The sequence below is a fragment of the Gallinula chloropus genome (genome assembly GCF_964237585.1).
Source record: "Gallinula chloropus genome assembly, chromosome: 9".
Lineage (NCBI taxonomy): Eukaryota > Metazoa > Chordata > Aves > Gruiformes > Rallidae > Gallinula > Gallinula chloropus.
Window position 1 is genome coordinate 8,333,198 of NC_140094.1, and position 8,407 is coordinate 8,341,604.

The window sequence follows — 8,407 nt, forward strand, 5'->3', positions numbered from 1 at the left end:
AAACCCTTGACACAATCAAAGAAAGGCAGCATATCCAGATCAACCAAATCATACAAGAGTTCTGATTTATGAACTATAAACTATTGTGTCCAAAGTGTTTGCTGAATCAAGACAAAAAAGTAAGCCCTTTACGCTCTCTTTTAACCTCTTTAAAATGACTTTTTGTTGGTTTATGGTGGGATAACCATTGAGTTCACCAGGTCAGAGAACCATGTGATGTTGCTGATCTACCCCTAACTACAGTAGCCCACAGTCACAAAGGCCTAGTTTCAGCAACTGAAAGCAGTTTGTGTGCAATTCCCGGAGAGAAATTCATCCCAGCTTCCCAGGGCCCCTGCTCCTGGGTGTCTGTTTGTAACCTGGATCTTTGCAAAGTGTAGTAATCACATTTCAACAATAAAACTTCTACAGGTAATTTGATTTTACACTGCCAGCCGGCACTTCATTGCTAATACTTACAATGCATTACGTATTTGTCTGAGAACATTAGCACTCAGATAATTAACTCTTCTGCTGGGTGTCCGGTTTCACTCTTCAGTGAAAACACGCTGCTCCCAGAGACATGCCTTGCATATAAGCAAACTTAATCCTTAAATCTCTTATGTGGTCAGTAAATTAAAATCTAGGTTGTAGCAGTTAAATGAATTCCCTTTCCCCTCTTTTTCTTCTTCTTTTTTGGCACTTCCTAGCAAAACAGTTCACATATAATCACTCAATGGCTGGAAAGGCGGCTTGGCAGAAGGAGCCGTGGCTCAGCGTGGCTCCAGTCAAGACAAATGGCTGAATTATTGTGACGTTAGTAAACAGGTAATTAGTTTTGCATGTCATTGTTCACTACCTCAAGCTCATTACCAAAGTCTTACAACACTCTTTTTAAAAATTCAGACCTGTTTGACCTGCTACTAGCTATAGTGCATTTCAAGCACTCATGGATAAAGTGCAATCTTGTCAAACTGAAGACACCTGCTCCCAGCAGGAACACTACTTATGAACTGCCAAGTCTTTTGTTACAGTACCTTGAGATGCAATGATCTTTCCATCTGGAATAACCAGCACCAACTTGGCTGCAACCGCTGTACAGCAATCTTTGAATATTTATTACCATGCGAAGTACATACCAGTATAAAAGCAGGATAGACACAGATGTAAAAAGGGGGAAGACTACTCATGACAGCTTTTGCTGTTTGACACACAAGATTTTGAAATTAATTCTCTTTGGAAACTGGCTCCTGGAAACTACTTCCAGTTCCTTTTTTCCTTACCAAAAGGTCTGTCAGAGCAAAGCTTACCCCTACATATAATTTACTTCACAGGTGACAAAATCAATGCATCAGTTTTCCCCTTTGTGTTACTCTTGGGCTCAAATTTTGTCAACTGATGCTGATCAGGGTGGATAATTCACATTATGGATGAACCAAGCTCTGTCCTTGTCTCTTCCCTGATGGCCCTGCTCCAGCTCAGGGCCATACCCAGCAGGGCACACTGCTTCAGGCTCCACTCCATCAAAGCTGTTTAAAGCTGCCCTTACTCCCTTTTTCATAAGCTTTGCAGCAGAGCATATACCAAGCTTTTTTTTTTTTTTTTTGGCTTTATATTTCTTCAGCTATTCATTCTCCTGGATAGTGGACTGTTCCTCACTTCACCTCTAGAGTAACAACTGTGTTTAATCTGTTTGGCTCCAAGAAAAGCACATGCATTAGGTAAGTCTTCCCTTCTCATCTTAATTTTGTGAGGATACATGTTGTAATTTAAACTACTTACATTTTAGCTTTGTGGTCATTAAAAAGCCAGCAAAAGCACAGTCTGGGGCTTGAGTGAAGGTCTCAGAATTTAGGTTTACTTCCAGCTTTTTCTTTGCTTCAGCACCTTCCACAAGGGAAATGAAAAACCTGATCAGGAGCTCAGTGCTCCTCAGACTTCCAAAGGCGGCTTAATTCAACAGCACATTCCTTGCTATCTTCTTTGCCCTTAAGAGACCTCAACCAGCAAAGTCCATTCTGTGGTACTTAATCATATATATGCAAATGTTGCATTTAGAATTTGGAGCCCGCTGTGAGCCTATTTTTCTTGAGCTGTTATTTTAAAATGCACTTTAAATCAATTTTGCAGTAAACATGGGGTATGTTTCAGTAACAACCATTTTTCTCCTGATTAGTAAATTACTGTTGTTTCCAATGTTTCATTCTAACTACTACTTGCTCAGAGTCGCAGGAAAACAGAGCACTTAGTCAAGACAAACTTCCCTTTATTTCCATCTCAGCAAAGCAAGGTCTAGATTACTTTTGGAAAAACAGTTTTCAGCTGACAAAGTGAAAAATGTTGCATAACGGCAAACTTATAACACAGTAAGAAAGTTTTAATAGAAGGATTACCACTTTCTGTTGTAACTAGTTTAAAAGTCCTTTAAGACTTTCTGCTAAGAACAGACGATTATATTTGCAGTATTTATGTAATTTCTATTGGCTGGCTATGTAATAATTTATGAAAGTTGTGACAGCACAGTGGTTTAATACAGATTAAACTATATTGAGAGGGGGAAATACAGTAAAATGCCAGTGTGCTACACAGCATACTAATCCCAGGAACATCTAGAATTTTAAAACAACTCTGTTGGAAATTTTTTTTTTCCAAAAATTATTGGACAGCCTTTCTCAAGCACATATTTTTCTGTGTGGGTACGTATTGCATCTATCTGTTTATATATTATATGTATTTCAGATCACCATTAGGAAGATGCAAGTCAGTCATATCATCCTCATCCCAAGACAACACACCTCCTTAATGTTATGTCATTGTGCATTCAGCATGGACCACATGCCCTAAATTTATCAGGACTATCTGTGTGCGTTCCTGTTTGTAAAGTAAGGTAACCATAACGCAAATCTTAGAGAGGAAGGTTTTACCTTGTGAGTGCATGGCAGAACTGTCCCAAACAACATAAAACAGTCCATACTGAATGACTGTGATTGTATCAGGGTATTGCAGTGTGAAAAAATATAGAGGTCTGTCATATTGGATAGCCAGCTCACATCTCTCTTCAATGACACTGCTGTCATCTGCAAGCCTGACAGATAACAGAAATATGTTTTTCATGGAGAAATTGTGTTTAGGCCAGTAATTGGACGATAAGTTAGGTTTTACTTTGGTTTGACACTGTTTGGTATTGCACAAGAATTTTGGTGTGCAGGAGATCAGTAAGCAGATCAGTGGATTGATCAGAAGTAAAACATAAGTGCAGCTGATGGCAGGTTTCATATTTGTACACCTATGAATGCACATAAACATGTACATCCAAGCACATAACCTGTAGATCTGCCTTTTGCATTTGCAGACCCTCATCTTAATTAACATTGAATATAATCCTATGGTAAACTAGGCATAATAACAGTAATTAAGACCTTGGCCTCTTAAAACACATCAGACACACACACAAAGGCAAAATCCAATTTGGAGAAATATATGGAGCATTGAAAGGTCGGTATTGAGATTCTATCTAGGATACCTAAATAAACAGGCTAATCAACCCTATTTAACAATGAAGGTGTTTTTCTTCAGATCTCAAGAGTATTCCCAATTATTCACAAATGGCTAACTGTGTGCTCCTTTCCCAGAATTGTAAACGAGTCACCAGAAAATAGCAAGTTTGACAAAAATTGTCCAACAGCCCATTAACTGTACAACTGTGCTAAATAGCCAGAGACAAGTCTAAATCTGCCAGAGCCGGTGTCTCTCGAGGCTGCCAAGAGGATAGATATTTCAGCTGCAAAAATATCCATTTGCAGCTTGCCACCATGCAGACCTTGCAAAGTAAGCACTGAAGTAATAGGGTGGCACAAGCCAGCTCAGGAGTGGCCCTCTAGTTCCTAGGGAAATCTTCAAAGATGGTTGTACTGAAAGGTAGTCGGGTTTGCTTGCGTGAGACAAAAAAAGAAGTTGCCTGTGTTTCTTCAAAGTCTATTTGGTGTGTAATTCTAAATATTAACTGAACACATTGACAGCTTTTATTATTTTCTGTTTAACCATTTTAAGGACAAACAATTAGGATTTTTCATATATACAGGCTTAAAAATAAATGTACCTCACTTCATCTGATTTTAAGTTCATTCACCCAAATTATGCAACATCCAGACCCAAATAGCTGATCTGGAAAGAGGCCTGTGTACACAAAGTAAAAAAGGACATGACACAGTGAGGCTGCAAACTTTTACTTGAGTTTCAAAAAGCCTGGCACACCTATCTATGCTATAACCTCCTGTAAAACTGATCAGAGTAGGTCTAGTCTGTAGTATGTTCCAGCTAGTAAATAAACTGAGCATGTTTTAAAGAGTCAAAGTTACAGAACTCCACCAAAGCTTTTCAAAAAAGCATAACAAAGTGATCAAGTAGTCATTACTTTTTAAAGCATTTGTTTTCTACAGGTAAGGAAAGGGTAAAAATCCACCCCACAACCTTGGTTTTTTCCAGTAAAATTTAATAGTGTATGCTTGGAGTTAAAGCATTATATTGGAGTGGGGAACAAAAAGGACACAAAGACTACCTATATGAAGAAATACTACTATAAAGGAATTTTTACCAAAAAATGTTATTGAATGTTTTTGGCAATACATTTGTTTACTTTATGACTACACATACAGGATTACAAGTCCATGCTTACCTCCTTTTTTAATTGGCTGAATACAAATACTTCTTCAGATCCCTGTTGCACCCAGGTACAGAGTTCTCTGAAGCTTATACCTTTTGTAATACCCTTCGAGAAAACTAACATATAGAATGTTGTTTTGAGGTTATGTTGCAGCAACAAGACACACTCTGGCTTGTGAGTCTGCAAATTGCTTTTTGTTCATCTAATGTAAGATGATTCATAATCATTTATGGTTCTCATATCAAAGGCTCACAGTTGTCTTCAAACCATCCGAGAAAGAGCCATTACCAGCAGCGGCAGATAGTTCTTCTTTTAAGTCTCATGAAATCAGCCTATTTCTACTTGTTATGCCCTGAAAAGTCAGTGTTCCACCTCCTTTGAGACATATGCTTGACCCTAACACCAATGAAACAAGAAAAAGTCCTACAGCTACACCTGAAGTTTCTTCTCAAGCCATAAATCTAACATAGTCTCTCCAGAGTAGAATACTATCAAACAGCATGACTCATCTTATCTCTGGAGGATGTGGGTCAGACTTGCAAATTCAGGTTACTAGCTACAGGAATATCACCCTAGGTTTACCTTCTTGATCACTACAGGTCTTAAGAACTGCCTTTGACGTTCTGAGGATGTTTCTATGTTTGCATTCCCTTATTTACAAGCTCGGATTCTTGAGCATTCTTTAAGTCACCTAATCTCATTAACCACTTCTCTGATTATGTCTTTCTACCTTGCTAACAAAAATCTTAGATTCATGAAGTTTTGAGGAACCAAATTCTGGATAAACCCACAGAACGAAGCTTTTGGAAGTGGTGTTAAGGAACAACTAGGCCTAAGTTCCTATACCAGGTGATAGGCAGTCAAACAATGTCTAGTACATGTAGATTAATCCTTTTCCTGACTTTAAGAAGTATTTCTTGATTTATTGGCAAATGCTAAGCAGTGATTGAAAGGAACAGATACTGCCTTTTGGCCTTCCTTTAAAGACATATTGTCAATTTCTTTAATTATCACAGGGACAGGAAAACTTGGTGAAATATTTAAAGGGCGGGGGGGTAGAAAACATGTGTTTATGTTCATTTAGGATCACTTGAAAGCAGATTTTTCTGAAGATGGAAAGAGAACCATTGGATATTTAAATAATTAATTTCAGCAAATCCATTAAATGGGGACCAGCATAACACTTTGACTGATTCAGCACAACCAACTTTCACTGATCAGCTTCTAAATTGCTATTTCTAAATTGCCCCTTGCAAGAATTTTAGCATAGCAGTGTAAATCACTATTTAGTCATGTGCCCATGTACCAGACAGAGAACTAAGATACAAATAGCCTGTTGACAGCCTGGCTATGATAATTAGATAAAAATCATGCAAATGAATACAGAACTTCTATCATTTCCATCTCTGCAAGCAGCTCCACTGTTTATAAAATATTAAACCCTGGACATTCATTTTAGATAGTTAAGATTTACAGCAAATCTTCTGGCATATTGTTGAGCACTAATAGATTTCTGTAGCTGAAAAGCAGAAAGCATAATTTCTCAAGCTTCATTGTTTTGCTAGAAGATGAGAAAATTAGAAGCAATAGTCTGGTTAAGACTGCTCTCACAGTGTCTTTATCAGAGTAACAAGGCAGGATGAGAAGCAGCTTTTCCTGGTTCAGATGAGCTGCATCAGTTCTCTGCTGCAGAGAGCATAAAGTGTCAAAAACTAAGCAGATGTGCAAGGTCAAAAGAAACAACTGAAAAGCTATCCAGCTTTTTTCTATGCCTGATTTATATATATGAAATATATTTGTAATACATCTAGGGTTTTGTTTTTTTTTTAATGTAAGTGATATCAGACTTGTACTGCATTCTCAGCTCAGTCAAACTGAGTAAGGTTAAAGAAGGGAGCGCCTTCCAAAGACATTGCTGCTCTAAGTACTCCACACAATCTGGTAAGCAGCATTTCTTTGTCAATGATGTAACGGTTTAAAATGCATGGGTTTTGTGATGTTATGCTGAGAAACAGGCAGTTATGATTCTTCTATATGAAACATTATTTAACCTACATCCCAGCAAATTGCTTGTCCCTGGAGTTGCAATTTTTCACACAAGCCATAAAGGCATTTGAGCCTTTAAGTTCAGACCCCAATCCACAGGGTATATTGTGTGGGAAAAGGAGCTACACCTCCCAATTTCCTGCCAGGTCCCAGCTGACGATTACTTTCTCTCTGACTACATTCTTCCAGCATTTTGTGTTTAACATTGTTGTTTTCCATTTTGCTTTGTCTCTCCTTTTTTTTGTTTGCAGCATTCTGCCACAGAGCGCCCTAACTTGACAGAGCTGCTATAATCTATATATAGTTTGCATATTGATTCCTGTAGTACTTTGAGATCCTTCATGCAGAAGGTTATCACAGTATAAGGTTCATTTATCTGTCATTTAAGGTAACCTTTAAAAGAGAGTTCAGTCCACATGTTTATCCAAACTGTTCTATATCTCTGATGTCTGGAAATACAGAAGGAATGGGTTTTTTGAGCAACTTTCAATACCTCATAATATCAATTCAGACAAACTACCATATCATCCTGTCAGTGTAATCACATGGGATGCTAATAACGCCTACCATTTCCGTAGAACTTTTATGAAGATGAATCACCACAACCTATTTCTTTGCAGTATTATCCCCATTTTATTACTGAAGAAACTGGGTGTCTGATATTACACGATATCAAGGGACCTGCTCTTTTGAGAATAGCAAAAAAAAAGATGCAGAATCTATTACTGTAATTTTACCAGCTTTTGTTTGATGAAATTGTTTTAACTATTTAGATCCCACAAATTTACCATCATAGCACACTGCTAGAAGAGCAGACCACTGAGTAATCAGTGTGACACTCAGATTTGACTCTGCTGTGACTTAGCAGCCGTATTTCAATTTCTTGCAATGTTGATCATGGCAGAAAACTCAGCTGAATCAGAAAGAGACACGTCACTGTTCACTATTTTCTCATGCAGCCTTGAATTTGCAATCCTATCATTTAGATAAGGCATCAATTTCTTGATATCAGAACAATGACCTAAAGAAAAATATCAATGTGTGTATGTGTCAGACTAATGTAGTACCTTTTTTAATCTATGGAAATACTTCCTAGTTCCTGGTTTCCACTAAAGGTTGATGGTGTTTGGAAAGGGGGGGGAAAGGGGGTAGGCGTGAGGGGTTTTATGTTCTTTGAAAAATCCCAGCCCTCATGACTAATACCACAGGTACTCAGCATCAGGGACAGCACTGTATGAAAAATACTTTTGTATTGCTGTCAGAAACCTTCAGGACCCAAACCCAAAAGATGTTAACTTCACTAGTCACAAAAGCCAGAAATAAGCAAACAGTGCTCAGCACCATCTTGGACTGGCTTCCAACTGAACATCCATGTGTCAAAAAAATCTAGCTATATACAACGAAAAGAAGTTTTTTCTACAGTAAAATAGGTTATGCAGAATTAACTGAGTGCCAGTTTAGCCCTGCTTCACATTAAGAGTCATCTAAGGAGAAATTTTTGAAGAATTCCACAATTCACCTCCAACTCCCAGGAGTCACAATCCGGTATTATCACAAAATATTTCAGTATTGGTTTTGTGTTAACTACACCCTAAATTGTCAAAGACACAAAGGTTTCCCTATCAACAAAGCATGACTTCCTGTCAAACACTGATAGGACCAGCATGGTTCCATGATTATTGTTAACAAGTCGGGATTCTCTGATGAAAAACTCTTCAG